General features: G+C 40.8%; 1 protein-coding gene across 4 annotated transcripts in view; it reads left to right on the top strand.

The window, feature by feature from the left end:
- Positions 1-14,179, top strand: part of ttll7 (tubulin tyrosine ligase-like family, member 7) — a 141,589-nt gene that overhangs the window by 20,090 nt on the left and 107,320 nt on the right. The window contains exon 1 of one of the 4 annotated variants that reach the window (XM_067431713.1): positions 4,010-4,084. The exons of the other annotated variants lie outside the window; for them this stretch is intronic. The gene's annotated coding sequence lies outside the window, so the exon portion shown is untranslated. Of the gene's footprint in view, positions 1-4,009; positions 4,085-14,179 lie in introns of those variants that run through there. 4 annotated transcript variants of the gene reach the window in all.

The following is a 14,179-nucleotide window of genomic DNA, read 5'->3' as shown; positions in this document are numbered from 1 at the left end:
ATATATATATATACGAAATAACCGTGTTCAAAGGCGAGCGCGCTCCGCTTCTGATGCACCACTAAATTACGGACGGGATTACCCTTGACGTAATACAGGGAAACCTGTTACTGTCCGTGTCATTACGTTTCTCATTCAAGAAATGGTTGGCGCCAGAGGTGGGTAGAGTAGCCAAAATCTTTACTCAAGTAAAAGTAGAAGTACTTACGGAAATATTTACTCAAGTAAAAGTAAAAGTAACAATCGTAATAGTTACTTGAGTAAGAGTAAAAAAGTATTAGATGAAAAAACTACTCAAGTACTTAGTTACTAGTTACTTTCGATCTGATTGATAAGATCCAAAAACCCTGAATTTCAGACTACTTAGAGAGCTTTCACACACCTCCAAATATATATATGTGTGTGTGTGTGTGTGTGTGTGTGTGTGTGTTTAATGGTTAAACAGTGTAAATTAATGGTGTGCTGGGCTAACCACAGCTCTTTTTAAAACATACTTTGTTCTTATATTTTTATAAGTATATGCATTCTTAAAAATACAGTCCCATTTTTAAACGTATGTAGGCTATACACTGCAGACTGTTGTCTGTCCGGATATGTGTATAAATGCAAGATGTCACGCTATTCAATTTGTTTCGTTTTTAGCCTGATCTCATCAGTACCTGTGGCAACCTTTTTGCAAACCACAAAATATGTACCAATACGTACATATTGCGACAGTTTCAAAGTGAAATGTCCACTGGGTGGCGCTAAAAGCTTATTTTTTTCCAGAACAGATTTGCGTGAATCTGACATGTTTTGTTACGTTGTGTTTTTAACGTAGCCTACACCCACACTAAACTACCCGAAAGTGTTAACAAAAGCAAATGTGACAAAAATAAAATTGTGTCCATGTTTAGAACTCGTCTTTGAGCTCTTATCATGACTCGTTCTTCATGGGGTTCGTTCTCAAGCTTTTCGCATTGCAAATACAAATCTGTATCAGCTGAGCTATCGAGCAAATCTGGTAAATCAGAAAATCAGAACATGGAGCTGTGACGCAAAATTCAAAATGTTTTACAAACCATAGACTAACAAAAAATGCAGTTTTTCTGCCTATAGTGTTCATTTCTGTTGGAATTCCTGCAGTGTGTATTGGTACGTATTTTGTGGTTTGCAAAAACATTGTCACAGGTACATTTTGCCAATGAGGTTGCTCGTTTTATGAGAAAAAAAAGATATGTAAATGTGCAGATGTGAACGTTTGTTTGTGGACGTGTGTTCGGAAGATTCAAACGATTTGTCAATGCTTGCACAAGAGCGCATATGAGGAAAACACTCGGACAGTGTGTGAAATAGTATTACAATAAAGGAAAAGTGCCCATAGTTACCAAATTACCATTAACAGTGTTCAAATATAGGCATCATTGTTACACTTACCACTGCTCTCTCAGGTTGGAGCTGGAATTATTGTATGCTGAGATGTCATTTCATATTGGTGCACACAGCATGCATTAAATTATGAAACTGTTCTTTTTGACATCTTGGACTGAAAACAGGCTGAACATGAGGCCACGTACGGGTGATCTGCCGTAGCTCACACACATCTCCCTCTGCTTCGGCCATCATCTTCTGACTAAACGCGCGCTAATTTTATGCGGGTGATGCGTATCCACCTCTCGCGAAGCAGCCTCTCCAACGTTTCGCGAGACTTGCGAACAAGTCATAACTTATTTTAAAATATATAATTAATTATCACCATTGACAGTAGCGGAGGAACGCCACCGAATGTAACTAAGTAAAAGTACAGTTTTTTCACAAGAAATGTACTTGAGTAAAAGTAAAAGTACCCATTTTTAAATATACTCTAAAAGTACACGTTACCCAAAAAATGTACTCAAGTAAATGTAACGAAGTAAATGTAATTCGTTACTACCCACCTCTGGTTGGCGCGAACAGGGAACAAAGAAAGTAGCAAAACAAACAAACACGAAAGGTCAGTGTTGGGCAGTAGCGTCGCTACAATAGCGTGGTGGTAGCGTCACTGTTTTCTCAATGAAATAGCTTTTCAGTAGCGAAGCTCTTCTGTTGATCAAGTAGTGCGGTAGCGTCCACACAAGCTAACGTTACATTTTCCCAAGCATTTCTGAGGATCAAGCTCAAATTGGAAACACAGCTGATAAGAACGCGGATATACTTCACTTTCTATGTTCCTTTCTGTCTCGCGCAGACGCGCACAGATGCGCGCGTGAGCCTTTCAAAGACACACACAGATGCGCGCGCGAGCCTTTCAAAGTACTCATTTGGCAGTGAGCGCGTAAAGACGGGATAGGCGCTGTAGCACGCGCATCGTCCGTGCGGTGACAAAAGAGAAACTGCAAAATTTTGTGTCTCTTGAATAAACACCTCTTGTTGAAAGTATCGGGGTCCAGCCTGGCCACCTCTTGAACTCTCTGGGCAGATAGAAGGGCCGAATGGAGATACATAGCAGTTCAATATCAGGAGTACACAAACTCTCTCTTACCACCACTGTACGACACCATTCGTCCCGAATGATTAGACAGATCCCACCCCCACAGGTCTTCCTCGTAATTATACAGTCCCGGTCAGTCCTGGCCAGAGAAACCAAGGGGTCACACCTCGCTGGATGTGATGTTATTGTTCAACCATGCCTCTGTGATGGCCATAACACAGGCACTGCAGTACTAGTGGAGGTGGCGAATATTTGCAGTCAGCTCGTTGGTTTTAGCTTTTAGGGACTGTGCGTTAATGAGTAATGTAACAGGCAGAGAGAGTTTGTTTTTCACTCTCCTTAATTTCCGCAAAAGTACCTCCTTTTGATCCTCGTTTGCTCTTTGTCCGGATAGTCCATTTCTTTGGGTTGGTCCTTAGATAGCTCGATATGGAGTTTACCAAGGCTGCATGATCCATAGATAACTGGTCACGTATCAGTAGGAGAAATTCTCTACTATATTGGATCTCATTTACGGCTTATTAACGCCGTGTCGCAGATTTCACCGCATTTTGTGACAGGACCATGGACACGTAACGTTACAAGGCTAAACAAGGATTTACGCAAACCAGACAAGTGCACTGCAGAGGGGAGGGCTTTGGGGGTTCGAGCCCCTGCCCTTTTTGAAAATTTCTCAAAAGTGCCCCCCACAACAATCATCATTAATATGGCAGCCAATAAAAAACAACGTGTACAAAACTAACAAATGGTGGAAAAGTTTATCTTGTATATTGTAAGTTTATCCGTTTATCTTGTACAAAATGTCATTGCCATAACGCGTTGCAATTGGTTGCATGTGTTTTTGCTTGACTGTTCATCATTCAATCTGAACACTGCGTCCTCTATATTTATTTTTGTTGTAATTATTATGCTCATTGTAAAAGTAAAATACAATAAGTTTGTATCTGTAATCGTGAACCAGATGGGTCATTCAGTGCGCCTGTGGCTCAACGGCAGGAAAAACAATCCAAACAATCACAGTTTTTAAACTTTTTTCATCATTAATCAAAGCTATTATTCTAAATGTAGGCTGTCAAGAAGGAGGGCAGAGGGGCAGGGTCTCTTCAAAAAAACTGAAAGAGACAATACATAATATTACAAAAATAAAATAACGTAAATGTATATAAAACATTTATAAAAACAAGCTAAAAACTCAGCTCAGTCTCATGGCCCTAACTGAGACCTGGATCAAACCAGAGGACACTGCCACTCCTGCAGCCCTCTCAACCAATTTAACTTTTTCACACACTCCTCGGCCTATTAGGAGGGGTGGGGGTACTGTTTTGCTTATCTCAAATGATTGGAAATTTGATCCATTACCATCTCTACCGGCCAGTTCACTTGAATCGCACTCAATCACTATTACTCACCCTGTTAAAATCCATGTGGTATTGGTCTATCGCCCTACAGGTCACCTCGGTAACTTTGTGGAGGAGTTGGATGTGTTACTTTCTAGCTTCCCTGAGGATGGCACTCCACTGATTCTGCTTGGTGACTTCAACATCCATCTTGATAAACACCTAGCCGCAGACTTCAGCACTCTACTGAATTCATTTGACCTTAAGTTAGTATCTACTACGGCTACTCACAGATCAGGTAACCAATTAGACCTCGTCTACACACGCAACTGCTCCACGGACAACACTTTAGTTATGCCATTACACACCTCAGACCACTTTCTCATCACTCTTAACCTCATACTGACTCCTGATACAACACGTACTCCTACACAGATTACCTTTCGGCGTAATCTACGCTCTCCCTCTCGCCTATCCACTATGGTTTCATCTTCACTCCCTCCACCTGCTCAGTTCTTAGTACTGGACACTAACAGTGCTACCGACACTCTTTGCTCCAGTCTAACATCCTCCTTAGACAGTTTTTGCCCCCTTAAATCCAGACCAGCCCGCCCCACCCCATCTGGCCCTGGCTGTCTGATGTTCTCTGTGAACATCGCTCTGGACTCAGGGCGGCAGAGAGGAAATGGCGGAAATCTAAAAACTATACTGACCTTACCTTGTATCAGTCTCTTCTCTCTTCTTTCTCTACAAATGTCTCCACTGCTAAAACAACATTATACCACAACAAAATCAACAAATGCTCTGACTCTCGCAAACTCTTTAAAACATTCTTCCCTCTCCTTTGTCCTCCTCCTCCCCCTCCTTCATCAACTCTTACAGCTGATGACTTTGCATAATTTTTCACAAACAAAACATCTCTCATCAGCAACCAGTTCTCCTCATCACAAACTGACACGCACATCTCAACAACTAACACGAACACGCTTCCATCCTTCTCTCCGCTCTCCGAGGCAGATATTTCTAAACTCATCCTTTCCAATCACCCTACTACCTGTCCACTTGATCCTATACCCACTCACCTCCTTCAGGCCATTTCTTCTTCAATCACTCCTGCACTCACTCACATTGTCAACACTTCTCTTCACACGGGAACCTTTCCCACAGCATTTAAGCAGGCTCGGGTGACCCCACTGCTTAAGAAACCCTTCTCTGAATCCAGCACTTTTAAAAAACTAGCGACCGGTATCCCTTCTGCCTTTCATTGCGAAGACCCTTGAGCGAGTTGTGTTCAATCAACTCTCTATGTTTCTTGAACGGGACAACCTCCTAGACAACAACCAATCTGGCTTCAAAAGCGGCCATTCGACTGAGACTGCCTTGCTCTCGGTAACTGAGGCACTGAGACTGGCAAAAGTGCTGGATCTGTCTGCTGCTTTTGACACAGTTAACCACCAGATCCTCCTGTCAACACTTAAGAAGATGGGGAACTGCTCTCCAGTGGTTCAGGTCTTACCACTCTGGTAGGTCCTACAGGGTGTCATGGAGAGGTGTAGTGTCTAAGTCACATCATCTAGCTACTGGGGTTCCCCAGGGCTCAGTCCTTGGACCACTTCTCTTCTCCATCTACATGTCATCATTAGGTTCTGTCATTCAGAAACACGGCTTCTCCTATCACTGCTATGCTGATGACACTCAACTCTACTTCTCATTTCAACCAGATGATCCTCCAGTCAGTGTTCGTATCGCTGCCTGTCTGACAGACATTTCTGACTGGATGAAAGAGCATCATCTTAAACTCAATCTTGCAAAGACAGAATTACTTGTTTTCTCAACCAACCCAGCACTTCATCAAAATTTCTCCATTCAGCTTGGTTCATCGACCATAACTCCATCAAGGACAGCCAGGAACCTTGGAGTTGTGATTGATGACCAGTTAAACTTCACTGACCACATTACTGCAACAGCCCGGTCCTGCAGATTTGCTTTATACAACATTAGAAAGATTAGACCCTTCCTATCAGAACAGGCTGCACAACTCCTGGTTCAAGCTCTTGTTCTCTCGAGACTGGACTATTGTAAATCTCTTCTGGCTGGGCTTCCAGCATGCACTATCAAACCCTTGCAGCTGATCCAGAACGCAGCGGCGAAAGTGGTCTTTAATGAGCCGAAGAGAGCGCATGTTACGCCTCTCTTCATCAGACTGCACTGGTTGCCAATGGCTGCTCGCATCAAATTCAAGGCACTAGTTCTCGCCTACAAAACAACCACTGGCTCTGCACCAATATACCTAAACTCACTTGTTCAGACTTACACACCCTCCAGAAGCTTGCGTTCTGCGAGTGAGCGACGCCTCGTGTTTCCATCCCAAAGAGGCATGAAATTGCTCTCACGGACATTTTCTTGGACCGTTCCCACGTGGTGGAATGACCTGCCGATCTCAATTCGTGCTGCAGAGTCTGTAGCCATTTTTAAAAAACATCTTAAGACACATCTTTTCCAATTGCACTTGACCAATACAGAATAGCACTTACTGATAACCACAGCAACAAAAACAAAAAGCGCACACTCCTGGATCATATCTATGTCTCTCATCCGGATTTGTACCTTGGGGCGGGTATGTTACATAGTTATCATAGCTATCAAAATCCAGTGTTCTGTATTTTGCGTACGTGAGTTTTTGTTGTAGATGGCTATTGCTGCGCGTTTAGCTAGAATGCCATACAAAACCAACCCATTGGGCCACTGAATCTGCATTAATGACAACAGTTGGGGCAACAGCCTTAGTCCTAATGGGTTGTTATCTTATCTTCGCTATCAAAATCTAGTGTTCTGTATTTGCATACGTGAGTTTTTGTTGTAGATGGCTAAAAAAAAAAAACGAAAAAAAAAAAAAAAAAAAGTGTACTGTACTAATTAATTGAGCAGGTTGTTGGCCTTGCAGGTTGTTGGCCTTGTTTGTTTCGTTGCTTCTATTGCTCTCCCCTTTTTTGTAAGTCGCTTTGGATAAAAGCGTCTGCTAAATGATTAAATGTAAGTGATTTTTATACTTTTGAATGTAAAGTAACACTGTCCAACAGCGACACCTGCAGGTGAAGTTACAGCGGATTTCCTGAGCCCATAAAATTAACAGACCTGCCAAAGTCACGCTATGATTGGACATCGGACAGCGTAGAGTGGCATGGGGACGTAATGACGTGCCACTAATCGAGCTGTGTTCTATAACATGCAAAACGGGAACATGAACAGAGTATTCTAAAAGATGTATTCATGTAAGGCCAGTTACCTGATTGTCTAATTCAGAATAAGGTCAATAATTAGATTACGGCTGTCCATGTAAACGTAGTCAGCTTGCTGCTGGTTGGAAGCTTTTCCTAATGAATGCACCTGAAATTCATGTAATAAACATTTCCATTAGTTTGGGGTCTATAAGGCCTGCATCAAAATTATGTTTTCTATGATGCGCCCGAAGGTACGGATTGAAGACCCAGTCAGTGACGTCACAATATGCTAATTTGTTTAAATTCATACCTACATAATCACTGTCACCAAAAATTTACTTTTTTTTTTTTACATTGAAATAAAATAGACCTACCTACCGACCTTTTTTAATAAATAGGTGCCATCGAGTTCAAATAGGTGCCATTAATACACGTAATGAGTGGAGGACAGAGGAACATCTCTATTACAGGTCTGTGAGAGCCAGAAATCTTGCTCTTTTGTAGGTGACCAAATACTTATTTTCCACCATATTTTGCAAATAGATTCTTTAAAAATCAGACATTGTGATTATCTGGATTTTTATTTTTATTTTGTCTCTCATAGTTGAAGTGTACCTATGATGAAAGTTACTGGCTTCTCTCATCTTTTTAAGTGGGAGAACTTGCACAATTGGTGGCTGCCTAATTATATTTTTACCCCATTGTAAATTTATATATAATAATTATACACAGTACACACATACATACATAATATGTAAACACAAAATTGTACTTTGAATGCGAACATTTTACATTTTGTTCCCTGCACTAATATAAAATTATGATATTTTGATATTATGATAATCAAATATTACTTAATGATAGAACTTTAGTAATTAGAACTAACCATGTTAGTTCTTGGTAACCATGTATAAATGCATATTTGTCATTTTAACAAATTGGGAATTAAGAATTTAGGATTGGCGGTGGATGTTGTAGGTCTTTCATTCATTCACGCCGAGTTACGCCAGTGACTGATGAAATGGGGGTCCAATCTAATCACGCCACCTAGGCTGTCTTCCAGTGCCCTGCACAAGTCTGAGCTCCCTGTCGTGAGATTAGCACAGATGAATGACTCAACTTAACCAAGGAATAACAAGGTACACTGGGAAGCATGTCCCATGTGGAAATATGCACACAATGCCTGCCCACATTGTATCCATCTGGTTAGTTTTGGTTTGCTTTCACATTGCAGTTATGCAAGCGCACTAAAGAACTTTACATGACGCACTTGCATCCTGTCGTCATCATCTTGTGGTGACAAGTTGCCCCGGGTCCGTAGGGCCTTCTGTGTGACAGCACAGTCTCCCAGGCAGCGCCTACCAGCGTGGACCTAAAACACATTGCCAACAGCAGTGCACTCAGTAAAAACGCCTTGAACCCTCTAAAGCGTGGGTATACAACTTACGTCACCTGCCTCCAGGGCGGCCGTCTGTTCATCCAGCGGCCCGCCGTCTGTTTTAAGGGCGTCAGCCATGGCAGTGTTTCAGCTCCCGCATCAGCCAATCCCTCGACATCAGCAAAATTGAACCGTGGATGTTGAGGAATCCGTGCCTAGTAGGGTTTCTTCCATGCCCCCACGACCTGCTCATGAAGATGGAAGACTCCCGGGAGCTGGGCGACTATGGTCGGGGAGGAACCGATCGCCCAACCTATCTGGGCGAGCAACCCCTCCCCTAGCACCACGGCAACTAAAGCCTAAGAGACGCGTGGCCCCTCACTTCCAACAGCTCCCCGTACACGGGGCAGGATGGCTGGGAGGATTGCTGGGAGGATTCATCCCCCTCATCCACAGCCATCCTTTGTTCCGGTGGAAGAGCGGCGGCTGAAGAGGAGGAGGAGTCTACAGACGACTTCTCCTCCGTCATCCTACCCTCAAGATCTGGCTGATCATCTGACGTCACGGGCTGCCGCCGGTCAATGGGATTGTGATTTGATAGGGATTTCAGACACCTGTCACGCTGAAGGCATTCCACGTAGCGTGAGTTCCCTTTCGAAATGTAGTTTGTTTAAACACGATATCTATAAAATTTCATTACATGATCATGCCCATTTTCACATCACAGGTTGTTTTTTACATGTTACAATTTAACAACTGTAAAATTTGATTTATTCAGCTGGTTATTTATTTTATTTTTGTTAAAAACATAACCATATAGGTTATACTACTACACCAACATTTTTTATACAATAAATGGAAAGCAAATAAAAATAGTCTCCTCCCCCTTTTTTTCTGATCCGAACTGTGACTCATGATTCGTGATGTGATCCCAACTGTTATTTTTGTGATCCGTTACACCACTTCTTCCTGTGGTGACCTCTATAGTCTGGGTAAAGTCTGCTGCTGGGGCTAGGTGGGAGCCACAGGAGGGCACTCTCAGCGGCGAGCAGGCTGAGGCGACTAAGCCGGCGGTTAAGTGGAGGCAGCAGCTGGTCGTCCGGCCATGTATGTTTAATGGCCTCAGTCTGCTTATGAGAGGCCGAGATCTGTTGGGCAAAGTCCTCAACCACGGCGCCGATGAGGCCAGCCTGGGATATGGGAGGAAACCCTTTTGCTCAGCTTTTCTCATATCCGCCAGGTTGAGCCATAGCTGTGGACATCACCTGACCTAGGGTGCGTGCAGTAGCTTAAAGGGCGAGAGTGGTGGCGGCACACAGCTCATCCATGAGCCCTGGGTCAGCTCTACCCTTTTGCATATCCCTGAGCTTCCTGGCCTAGTAGACCTGCAGGTTGGCCATGGCGTGCTGTGAGGCGGTGGACTTCTGCAGCTCTGAAGGAGGGTAGACGAGAACCTACAGGAGTGCTTAGAATCACAGTACGACACACACTCTGCGAAACACAGTTGCAATGTAACAGAGAGCTCAACGGGGGCTAAAGGATACACCCCAGTGTATCCTTTAGCCGCGGCCCAGTAGAGGGTAGAGAAGGTGGAGAAGTCCGCCGAATGATAAACTCAATTTACCTTTATTTATATAACGCTTTTTACAATGCCTTTTGTTTCAAAGCAGCTTCACAGTGTTATAAAGGAAAATAATGCAACATAATCTGATTCAGCTGTACAGTCATTCTGGAGAAAACGGTGATGTTATCCAGCTCAGTTCAATAATCATATAATGACAATGTGGGCAGATCAACTGATTCATTTAAACGGCTGATTCATTTGCAAATGAGGCTAGTGTCTGTATTTGTGAGTGGATCATTGAATGATCCCTAATGCCAGGCTGTTTTGTCAATTCAGCCTAACCTGCAAATGCCAACTATCTGCTCAGTCATCAGGACAGAAAACCAGCAAGTACGCAACTAACTGTTCTCTATACTTTTACAGTAAAATAAATGTCATTACTGTATATAATTCTGTATAGCTTGTGTACTGACTGATCAGCAAACGTTGACTGTGGTGAAAATGTTCAGGGCAAGGAGTGACATAGGGCTGTACGAAATGAAGCAGGCTAGCAAGGAGAGCCATGGCATCTTTGCCAATGTGGCATCAATCCGCCTTCCAACTATTGCCTGCCTTTTGAAAATGCACTAGGTTTCTATGAAACAAATTTACAATGCCAAATTTTGATGGAGTTAAATTCTGATTTGAATCATCAAAAGTAACCCATTTCATTTTATTTGCTTTAATCTGGCAAAAAACAGATATCTGATATTTTTGGCAAATACTTCATAGTTTAAGAAAACATTATCCATATACAGTGCATCTGGGAAGTATTCACAGCGCTTCACTTTTTGAAATGTGAAATTTGAAATTCTAGCAGATTTATAATTTTTTTTTTTTTTTTAAAATTACATGTACATAAGTATTCACAGCCTTTGCTCAATATTTTGTTGAAACACCTTTGGCACCAATTACAGCCTCAAGTATTTTAAAGTATGATGCTGAAAGCTTGGCACAACTTTTTGGGCAGTTTCTCCCATTCTTCTTTGCACGACCTCACATGCTCCATCAGTTTGGATGGAGAGCATCGGTCATTTTCATATATCTCCAGGGATGTTAAATTCGGTTCAAATATCGGCAAATATTGGAGTAGTTTCTGTCTGGCCACTCTACCATACAGGCCTGATTGGTGGAGTGCTGCAGAGATGATTGTTCTTCTGGAAGGTTCTCCTCTCTCCACAGAGAAATGCTGGAACTCTGTCAGCGGGACAGGTTTTTGGTCACCTCCCTAACTTTGTGCTCTGAAATGCACTGTTAACTGTGGGATGATCAGTGGAAACATGATGCATCTGCAATCAATTTTGAGTGTCATGGCAAAGGCTATGAATACTTATGTACATGTGATTTTTGGCGTTTTTATTTTTATTTTTAATACATTTGTAACAATTTTAAACAAACTTCTTTCACATTGTCATTATGACATATTGTTTGTAGAAATGAGCGAAAAATAATGAATTTAATAAATTTTGAAATAACACTGTAAAAACAAAATGTGTAAAAAGTGAAGCACTGTGAATACTTTCTGGATGTACTGTAAAACCGTCATTTACAGACAAAGCATTATAAAACCATTTATTTGCGGTTTGTGATCCAGCTGTCTGATCTAATACAGCTGGCTGCTTAATCTTTTAACAAAAGTTTCTTTGAACTCTCCATTACGCTGTGCCTCATTTAAAATCAAAATGCTCTGAACAAACGTATAATCCTCAGACGCGATCTGGCATGTCAATTAAATATACCATCCACTTGTTTCTGACGCTGGAATCCTTCTTAAGTACGTACAGAGATGCAAATGAGCTGCGTCAAAGTAAGCATTCTTTCGCTGTTCCTTTTGCCCTGTTGACTCAAATACGTGGTACATTGTTATACAGCTGTATACCAACTCTTTGTCCAGGCCCATACCCTAAACCTAACCAATAGTGTGAGCAAAAGCAAATGAGACAGAATGAGCTCTCTGACTCCCTCTACAGCTGAGAGATTTGTTAGCAGGAAGTGATGCGACGTCTCAGAGGAAATAATGTGTGAGTGGATTGTGGGTGGTGGAGCTGTCAGGGTGATGCATGATAGCAGGCGATTACTCAAGCACTCATTCATCATATACACGCCTGCTTGTCATTGTGTTGCTGCCTTGTGCTGTAACAGATTGACTGTACCTTCATAAATTGCCTGAATGTCTCTTTTAGAGACTGTTCTAACTGCATTATTACTTCATCATTTGGAAATTGTATTGATAAAACAGATGCTTTTATGCAAATATTTCATTGCAGTGTTATGCATTGAGCTAATTGCAAAAACTGACAGGGCTTTCTTAGAGGTTTTCGTGTTTACGGGTCATCCCTTTGTGGAGGCGACACCCTAAGACTTTTCTAAATGAAGCACTGAAGCAAATAAATGGAGAACTTGGACATATCCTGATGGCTTACATTTCCCTCCATTCTCTGTCAGTAAAGAGAAGTCATTAGAGAGTGTCATGGAAAAAAATAAACGTTAATTATCATGAAGCTGGAATTGAAAAACATAAGCAAAGTGTCTTTAATAGCTTTTATTCTTGCCAAGAAGATCAATCCGGACATACAGATTGTCTGCAGTCAGGAAAGACAATAACCAAAGCCCCTCACTCATTCTTTTATAGTCTCGTTTCAATGGGTGAGGGCCAATAACACAAAAAACACAATAACAAACTCCTTAGTTGGTTTTATCTGGAACTCTCACATCTTGAGTGAAACACAACTTTCCAAGAAATTCAAGGCTACAGACAATGAACATGCTATAGTTCTATTGAGAAAAGTATCAACATTTTATCAAATAAAAAAATGTGTTTACTACAGAAAACTAGAACTCCTATATTTCAACAAAAACATTGTATATGAGTTTAACCCTTTCATTCATGGCGTCCACTACAGTGGACAGATATTTGGAAGCCATTTTGAACCATTTAAGTTTTAGTGACATGTCCCAACAATGAAGTGGCGAACCCCCAAAGCGTTGTCTATGATTCAATTTAATTATTGTATTTGTATATCTTTGTTATTTTAAGATATTGCATCATACATTCAAAATGGCACAGAGATGCAAGTGTTAGAAGTGTTAAATCCTTTTATTCTCCATATTTTTCTTGTACATTTTTTTTTTCTGTGACAGAAAATACATCTGTCCACTCCAGAGGACGTCATATACCAAAGGGTATATTGTGCCTATTTTTAGATTCCACCTTCCACCATTTTGGATGTTTTAGTTAAAATTATGAACAATAAAAACTGACAGTTTTATTAAAAAGAAATATTAAATAGTCTTCATATTTTAAAATGTATTTCAATGCTTACGGTCTTTATTTATTTATTAGGTCATATAAAAGAGTAGACTTATATACTTATATTTATACTTATACTTATTTATATATACTTATTTTATACATTTTATAATTATTTTATTAATAATTTTAATTGGTGGAAGAAGGTAAATCAAATGAGACCAATTATGATACTTGTTTTAATTGGTTTCAAACTAAATTAGTTCCCATTCATTTGACATCACGTCTTGTTAAAATGTTTCGAGACCTAGGAATTATGTTTTTCAAATGTCCTCGCTATTGTTGTTATTTAATGTTCTAATGTGTATGCATTCCATTTGCTCTTATTAAATGTTTTGGTTAACAATGGTTAAAAAAAAAAAAAAAGAGTTCTATTGAATCACTTTTTATACTGCCAATGGGAGTGGAAAGTTCTGCGCGTGATCTACTGACGATGTGCAAATTAATGAGCACAGATGCAGTCAGATCATTTCCATAATTACCAACGCAATCTACCAGTTAATGTCTAGTTTAAGACATGCTTTTTTTTGGTGGTAAATAATGGTGCAAACACCAGTAAATTGACATGGGCAAACCAGTCTTTAGTAAATCCTGACTATAGTTTTTAACTCTGATATTTGTGATCTCATCTCATGCATATTAGGCCACTGTCCCTTTAACTCTTTCCCCACCAGCGTTTAAAAAAAAAGTTGCCAGCCACCGCCAGGGTTTTTGACAATTTTCACAAAAATTTTATAGCCCATAGAATATTTTGTTTAATGAATATCTGAACATGCAATATATCAAAATAAAGAGCAGACCCTCTTCTTTTAAACAAAAAAAACCCGTTTTATTCTAGCTTCATGCATTCCTTTTTTATCAGCACTTGAATATGGGTAGGT

The sequence above is a fragment of the Pseudorasbora parva genome, chromosome 22, assembly GCF_024679245.1.
Source record: "Pseudorasbora parva isolate DD20220531a chromosome 22, ASM2467924v1, whole genome shotgun sequence".
NCBI lineage: Eukaryota > Metazoa > Chordata > Actinopteri > Cypriniformes > Gobionidae > Pseudorasbora > Pseudorasbora parva.
The sequence above is the reverse complement of the archived record's forward strand: the minus strand, read 5'-3'. Positions and strand labels throughout refer to the sequence as shown.